The sequence below is a fragment of the Ascaphus truei genome, chromosome 11 (genome assembly GCF_040206685.1).
Source record: "Ascaphus truei isolate aAscTru1 chromosome 11, aAscTru1.hap1, whole genome shotgun sequence".
Lineage (NCBI taxonomy): Eukaryota > Metazoa > Chordata > Amphibia > Anura > Ascaphidae > Ascaphus > Ascaphus truei.
The window spans coordinates 46,715,921-46,724,491 of NC_134493.1; the positions used below are offsets into that span (position 1 = coordinate 46,715,921).

At 45.8% G+C, this 8,571-nt stretch overlaps 1 protein-coding gene across 1 annotated transcript in view; it reads left to right on the forward strand.

The window, feature by feature from the left end:
- The first annotated feature begins 417 nt into the window (after positions 1-417).
- The window catches only part of SMG1 (SMG1 nonsense mediated mRNA decay associated PI3K related kinase), a 108,299-nt gene continuing 100,145 nt past the window's right edge, over positions 418-8,571 (forward strand). Inside the window, exon 1 of the mRNA XM_075566070.1 lies at positions 418-563. The gene's annotated coding sequence lies outside the window, so the exon portion shown is untranslated. The remainder of the gene's footprint in view (positions 564-8,571) is intronic.

Sequence of the window (8,571 nt, forward strand, 5' to 3'; positions counted from 1 at the left end):
ATAACTCCCATGTGCCCAGGACATACTTGAAAACGAGAGGTATACAATGTATTACTTCCTGGTAACACATTTTATAAATAAAATAAATTGTATGTAAAGGCAGAATCTGCCATATTAGCCCAGAACTGCTAATGAGAAAGCCAAGCATGAATCAGACTCTTCAGGTAGAATGAGAATACAAGTAAGCAAGCTTCATTCAACTGGCACTGTACGATTGGAAGACTACATGGGTGCATCGTGGGGTTACGTGTAGCAAGATTAGAACTTAGTAGTCAGGGCAACAGAAAAATCACGCCGAGATAGGACATCGCACGAGAGACGCATCACACATATCTCCCTGGCAACCGCCCCGAAAAGTGGGGCACACACACACACATCTGCATGCGGAAATTAAAAGGCAGAAGCTGACTGATTCTGCCCTGCGAAGGGTCAACAATTACTTCATGTATCGCCCAATGTCCACACCGAAAGCAACATGACACCAGCACAACACCACCGACCTTGGATCAAGCTCCTTTCCTTTCAAAGCCTCAGCATGACTCTCTACCTTCCCAGCCGCTGAAGTAAGATGCTCACTGTTTGTATGCTTTCCTTTGTTGTTTGCGTCTGGTTAACTCTTTCGCTGCCGTCGTGGCCTGCAGCCGTTGCTCAGACATTGAAGGAAGGTACAGTATGTGCTGTTTGTGCGTTTTTCGTTCATTGTTATTGAACAAACTGCATTGGCAGTTACACCTGTCTGTCATTTTGTGACATTTATGGTGCTACATGGCTTCACAGTGAGTACATATACTGCATTATTATTATTATTTTTCATGTATATAACAGTGCCATCATTGTGATAAGAAGAACAAGTGTTGCTACCTCTTTGATAGCAATCTAGGGACAAATATGCACAACAGGGAAAATAGGAAAGTTTACAATGAAAATGACTGTAACAGAAAAATGAATAACATTGTAGCAATGCAATGTACTACTCTGTATAGGACGATTACACTTTATTAAGGATACTGATTCCAGTGACTTTGTTTAAAGCTGCAGTCATTGGATTTTTAAAAATAATAATAACTTTATTTCATATAGCGATTTTCTCCCAATGGGGCTCAAAACGCATCATAATTACAGTGTAGTGTGCTGTACGCAGCACATAGGATTGTTACAGGCTCAGACCTTGCTCTGTGGAGTTTGCAATCTATGAATTTGGTGCCTGAGGCACAGGGAGATAAAGTGACTTGCCCAAGGTCACAAGGAGCTGACACTGGGAACTGAACTGGGTTCCTCTGCTTCAAACTCATTGCTGTTGTTTACAGAATCCATGTCTTTACTCACTGAGCCGCTCCTTCAGCCCCTGAGCTGACTGGCAGTCTCGTCCCCCTTCCTCCCTCCCCATTGGGTCATTGATACAAAAACTATAGCCATGGTGTCACCAATAAAACGGCGCGCTACCATTTCCCGATGAGGTGGCAGCTTTCTGTTGGCCGCGAAAAGAAACCTAATTTCTTAAAGAAATAGGTAAATACTGTGTAAAATAATGAGACATATTCTCTTTACATTCCTGTAGGAAATACAACTTCAACATGAGGATATGTATCAACAGTCACATGGGTTTTATGATGTTCAATTGCTGCTAAAAGAGTTTTATCTTGTGTCCCTTTGCGTTTTGATATTTCATATCTTGATTAGTGACATAACGAATGGTATGGAAGGGAACGTCTTGCAGATGGCACACAGATCTGCTGACGGGTTGACCCTCCAGGAGGGGGGGAAACAAAATGCACTTGGGTCAGAAAAATCCAAAAGCAGAACACAGAACTAATGGTACGTTGAATGTCAACAACTACAAAGGAACGGGACCAGGCAGTCATTATTTCAGCAGATTTAAAAGTAGGCGAACAATGTATCAAAGCAACGGGGAAAGACGGAGGGATGTTAGGGGGATATTGGTATAGGGAGAGGTATTAACAGCAGAAAGGGAGAGGTAGCGATTAGAGCCGGGTTAAACTCTCAAAATCCGTTTGGTGGGATTTCCCGAGCTTTCCATTCAAAATCCGTTCTGCGGTGTGAAATCCATCGGCGGATTGTTCCAGTTGAAATCCATGCGGATGAATAAAAAACCGCCATTGGATACAATCCGCAGGTTTCCGCAATTCGCCGGTCTATTTAAAGAATCTAATCCGCGGATTCTGCGATCCGCGGATCCGCGGATAGGATTCTTAAAATCCCCCAGTGGATAGCGGAATTCACGGATTGAATTGTCCAGGATAAAAAAAATAAATCCGGGAAAAAAGGTGAATCGCCCTTTTTGAGATTGATCCACGGAAATCCCGCAGAGCAAAGGAACCGGCTGTTCCGCGACGGATCCAAATCCACCCCCAAAATTCTCCCATCTCTAGAAGCGAAGCCCAGAGTACTGTTCTCAGTTCTGGAGACCGTATCTCCGGAAGGGTGTAAATAAATTGGAGACATGATCGTAACCTTCAAATACATTAAGTGTTTCAACAAAGTATAGGAAGGAAGCATATGTCCGAGAGAGAGAAGCGCTAGAACAAGAGGTCCCGCTCTGACGCTGGGGGCGGCAGCTCAGGGGAAATGTGAGGTAGTGCTTCTTCACAGAAAGCGTGGTGGATTCGTGGAACAGCCTCCCAGCGGAGGTGGTAGGGGCTAATACAGTAAGGGAATTTGAGCATGCTTGGGGTAGAGATACAGGTAAGGCTGCCTATATAAAAGAGAGAGAGCCAGCGAGCAAATAGGGTCGGAGGTTTTACCGCAGATAGGAATGCGGCAGACTCGAGAGCTACGTGGCTCTGATCTGCCGTTACATTCTGTGTTTCTATCAATGTCCGCTATCAAATATTATAGAGATTGAGGGAATCGCAGTTAGGGAAGGAGTTGCCCAGTCATTCAGGAGTTGAATTATAATTGTTTTTGGTGTTTATTTTTGTGTTGTAAAATCAGTGTTTATTTTTATTTTTTCCCCGTGTTTTCATTTCATAAAACAATCAGCGTTGATCAGCGTTAACCGTGAAAGAAAAAATTGGCACCCATTTCAATTTGGTTTTATTGGTGCACCTTTCTTAGGTTCTATACTTCCTCTGTGTTACCTTTGTGTCCTTTCTGTGCTGCTACAATGGAACCCCCCCCCCCAGCTTCCCGAGAAAACCCCCCACCCCAGGTTCCCGAGAGAACCCCATCCCCCCCCACCCCAGGTTCCCGAAAGAACCCCTTCCCCCCCACCCCAGGTTCCCGAGAGAACCCCCTCTTCCCCCACCCAAGTTCCTGGGAGAATCATTCGCTCACCCCCTAGGTTCCAGAGAGACTTAGACCGCGTCCATGGTGAGCGCGACCACGCGCGGCGTGATAAAAATGTTGTGCCTCTATGATGCAGGCCATAGAGCGCGCGACTGCGCACGCAATGCAGAGCGCCAGCGCACGTGATTTACCAGAAGACGGCTGGGTCACATGAGCGGTTTGACCAATGAGGGCGAACCAGCTCCGTGACACCCCCAACACGCCTCCCGGTTGCGTCTACCCCTAGGCCACAGATCGCTGCAGCTACAGGCGCGCGTGATGCCGCGAGCATGCCTTACTGATAAAGGTACCAGCATCACTTCCTGGTTGCATGCTTGTTTTTAAATGTCTGTCCAACTGGAAGCGACAGCAGACGGCATTGCGGTTTGTGGACCTGCGAGAAAAAAAGAACCACCATTTTGTTTCTGTTGGAGGTAACGGAAGAGCTGGCACATTCACCCGGTACGTATCTCATGAACCAAGGGGTCCCCAAAAATAGTGCCGGCCCGCTCTGGGGACAGCCTGGTTTAATCCCAGGGAGTAAAAAAAAAAAAAAACAGCCGGATTTGTAACGTTAATCCACAACATTTTGGTTCAAAAGATCAGCATCGGAGGTAACGAACAGAAAGACTGTGACATGGTGCGTGCATTAAGCGCAGACTGATGAGGGAGAAAAGGTTTGCATTATCATGATACAACATCCCCACACTCCTGCCAGTTCTAACACTGCTGGGTCGGTCCGTCCTTTTCCCAACGCACAGCACAATCTACAATCTGAAAGGTTTTCCTGTTGCCGTTTGGACAGTAGATGCAATTAAGAGATGGCAGGTGGTCCGATGCTACAAGTATTTTCTCATAGTACAGAACTGATTTATTACAACACATGTCGGATATTGCTTGTTCTGCAGCTTTAAATGTAAATTCTAGTGGCTATTGAAAGCCAGTGTAGGGATTTGCGTAGTGGATCAGCATAAGTGGAGTGGTGAGTAAGGTATACGCGTCTGGTCGCAGCATTTTGGATGGATTAGGCCGCGTCCATATTCTGCGCGACGGCATTGCGGCAAACAAAATGCAGTACCTCAATGAGGACGGCCATAGCACGCGACTGTGCGGCCAATTCTTCGCCCCACAAAATGATTTGATTTTGTGGCGTGACGGCCGGGTCACATGGGCGGTTCAGCCAATGAGGGCGAACCACTCACGTGACGTCACGGGCACGCCTCCGACACGACTCCCTGTCGCATCTCCCCCTCTAGGTCCCCTAGGCCCCGGATCGCCTCTGCAGCTCGCGTGCACGACGCCATGTGCTCCGTCGCATGCGCCTACAATATCTGAGGCCTTAGGGCTCGTCCAGGCTGAGAGCGAGCGTCCAGGCTCAGCGCGATCAAACACATTGCGACAATGTGTTTGACCAGCGTGTGTGCGCACATGTTCCCGTGAGCACACGGCACTCAGCTGATTGGCGAGATTTTGCCGCTCGCTGGCGCGTCACGTGAGCGGTTCGCCCAATGAGGGCGAACCTGCTCAGTGGCGTCATAGCCGTGCCCCCCCCCCGACATGCCCCCCACGCGTGCAACTAGTTGGCCAGGAATCGCCCGGGCAACCTGAGCGCCGGACGTCAAGGCGCTCAAGCGCCAGCACGCACTGTTGTACCCTGGCCGCGGCCTTAGGCCTCGTCCAGGGTGACGCTGAGCGGGCGGGCACGCTCACGCTCGCCGCGATGAAACACATTGTTGCAATGTGTGTGGCCAGCGTGAGCGAGCGCCTGCGCATGCATGGCGCTTATTCAAGCAAATTTGAGGCGAACTAGACTGGCGTCATGGACGTGCCCCCGACACGCCCCCCCCCTCGCGCACGCGTACCTACCTGTCCACAAACCTCCCAGCAGAGTTCGTGATGTCACCGCGCACAAGCGCCTGCGCCTCGCCCCCTGCCTGGCCGCGGCCTTAGAGTTGGGACAAACAGATGAGGCGATTGCCAATTAGGAGAAGGTTGCAATAGTGAAGGTGGGACAAGATGAGTGAGTGAATTAGGATATTAGTGAGAAAAAGGCGTATCCTAGCGATATTTCGGAGCTGGGGAGGAATATTATTGTAAATAATAATAATAATGCAAGATAATGATTAACAATAGGTAGATAAGGGAATAAACCCCTAAAGTGGTGCTTCAAATTGCTGTCGGTATTGAGGACTATTTAATCCTCAGTGTAGCAGTGGTAGGGCAGATTTGCCATGTTTGAGGTGATAAAGGAGAGCAGCGGAGTGAGTACCCCTATATAGAAAGTAATAACTTCTTTTGGGCACAATGAGGCACAATCTGGATAGCCGTATAAGGAAAATTGATCTCTAACCTAACCGGAGTGCTTCTCCCATCCGGCGGTTCCTTCTGTGGCGGATCACGTGTTCCCGGCGGGTCCTCGAGCAGGGAGTGCAGGGACTCGTGTAGCTGGCTCGTGTAGTGCCTGATGGCTGTCCGTTCCGGAGGAGGGGGCCTCACCGCTGCTCTCTTGGAGCGTGCATCCGTCCCAGAGCAGATAAGTAAGAGGAGGGGGGAGATAAGGACATTGGAGCACAGCAAAAAGACAGGCTGGCGGCAGTGACTGCGTGCAAAAGCTTTATTCCGGCAACATTGCCATTAAAAACAGGACAGGTTCTCTGACGCGTTTCGTCTAAGAGACTTTTTCAAAGAGTGCTATACTGCAGCCAGGGATGTTCCCTAAATACCCACAGACACCCACGTGATCAATTTGAAATCCCCGCCCCTGGCCGGTAATTTACAGGCCACTGGATAATTATGTAAATTAGAAGGGCGCTGCCCATCAAATCCAATGGAGGGGAGTTTTAACCATATGGTTCCTGAATACATTATGGGAAACTAATACTGTAAGGGTAGCAGGTTAATCCTCTGGCTGCCATAGCAAACTGATATGTGGAGAACATAACACAACATGACATTTAATCTTATTTAAAATATATACATATTAATATACATTAATAGGTAATGCATCATCTGATAATATTAAGCATATTAGAATGACCATTTAGTTTGCAAGAGATTATCCTAGAGAGCTAGATGTACTTAGTTCACCTATTATGCATAAAAATAATAAAAAACAAAAAACATGTTTAAGACATGTCACAAATCTAAACATTAGAAAATAAAATAAGAACAGCCACATAGAGAGAATATATAAATTGTCACATAATCCTAGTTGAACCATCATAGACTTGCAGTGTTTCACTCGTAAGCTGGCCCTAACCAAGTTCTTTTCAGCACACAAGAGTTCACCAAATGAATCAGGAGAAACCATGGACTCTATTGCAGATGTTGATTTAAATGTATGTGATACTAACAGTGAAATTCTTTCTTACAGGGAGCACTGTGCAGTTGCAGATTTGGAGGGTCTCCTTGGTGACCAAGCGGGTAATTCATCCCCACATGAACTTTCTATGGATTTTTTCCAACACGAACATACAAATTTTAAAAGAAAGTCAATCTTCTGCGCCAATAACTCTAAAGGTCCCTTTATCTCTACATTTGAGAAACTTGTCGAGAGGGACCTTAGAATACTGGCGGAGGGGATCACGATTGGTCACCCCAAATGGGATAATCTCTCGAGGACTGAGCGACAAGAGCTAATTAATTTACAAAAAGATAAATCCCTTGTCATTAAAAAAGCAGACAAGGGAGGAGCAATTGTTGTTCAGTCCTCGGAAGATTATAACAAGGAAGCTCTCAGACAGCTAGGAGACGTTGTTACATATAAAAAACTTACCTCAGACCCTACTCAAAGATACCTCGTCCAGCTTAGGTCACACCTGGAATTGGGTGAAGTCCTCTATATTTTGGATCCTAAGGAGTTGGGCTTCCTGTACACACCAGACCCAATTATACCTATTTTTTATCATCTCCCAAAGATCCATAAAACCCTGACGCAACCTCCAGGTAGGCCAATTGTGTCAGATATTGGATCTTTGGGAGATGCTTTATCACGTTATGTTGATTTTTTTCTACAGCCTCTAGTGCTCAGCCTGCCCTCTTACACTAAAGATTCCAGACATTTAATTGAAGATTTACAAACAATAAATTGGACTACCAACTGTGTCTGGGTGACTATGGATGTGAAGTCATTGTACTCCATCATAGACCACAGGCAGGGCATAGAGGCTGTACAGCACTTTCTTAACAAATCTGATCTCTCCCCTGCACTTTGTATTTTTTTAATTGAATCTATCACATTTCTGCTCACGCACAACTACTTTAGCTATGATTCACAATTTTATTTGCAACTCACTGGCACTGCAATGGGTACGTCTTTTGCACCCTCTTATGCGAATCTTTTCATGGGGTTTTGGGAATCACTATTTATTTATAGCGATTTAAATTTATTTAGTAAACACATTTTGTTTTATCGCCGTTATATCGACGATCTGTTTTTTATTTGGGAGGGTGACACTCACACTCTGGAGCTTTTTATCCAGTCTTTAAATTCTAACAATTATAACCTGCACTTCACATATGAGCACAGTAGTAATCAAATACACTTCTTGGATATCCTTATTTATGTTGATCTAATGGGAGAGATTCAGACTGACGTGTACAGGAAGCCCAACTCCAGGAACACTTACCTTATGGCGAATAGTAATCACCCATTGCCCCTCAAAAAAGGTATACCAAAGGGGCAACTTATGCGCCTCAGAAGGTTGTGTTCAACCGATGAAAATTTCATGAACCAGGCAAATCTAATGATTAATAGATTCAAGGACAGAGGGTATCCTGAAGAGGATCTAGTGAAAACATTTACTATAGTTAAAGCAATGTCAAGGGAAGAGCTTCTGTCAAGAACAAAAGGGAAAAAGGGAGATCGCACCCAAAATGCACCCCTGTTTATCACCAAACAGAGCCGTCAATCAAATGACATTAGGTCCATTATAGCCAGACACTGGGAAACACTTAAACTAGACTGTGACCTAGGAAACATCACAAAGGAAAGGCCCAAATTGGTCTTTCGTAGAGCAAAACCTTTATCATCTTATTTGTCACCCAGTCTCTTTTCATCCCAAAGTGTGAAAAAAATTAGTAATATACCTAAAGGGTTCTTCCCATGTGGACGGTGTAATGTGTGCCAGTATGCTAGACCAACTAAGGTAATTGATTGTCTCAAACCAAAGATTATAAAACCCATACATACGTTCATCAACTGCAACAGTAGTCATGTGGTCTACATGGTTAAATGCGGATGCAACAGGACCTATATTGGCCGTACAATTAGAGCGCTAAAAACGA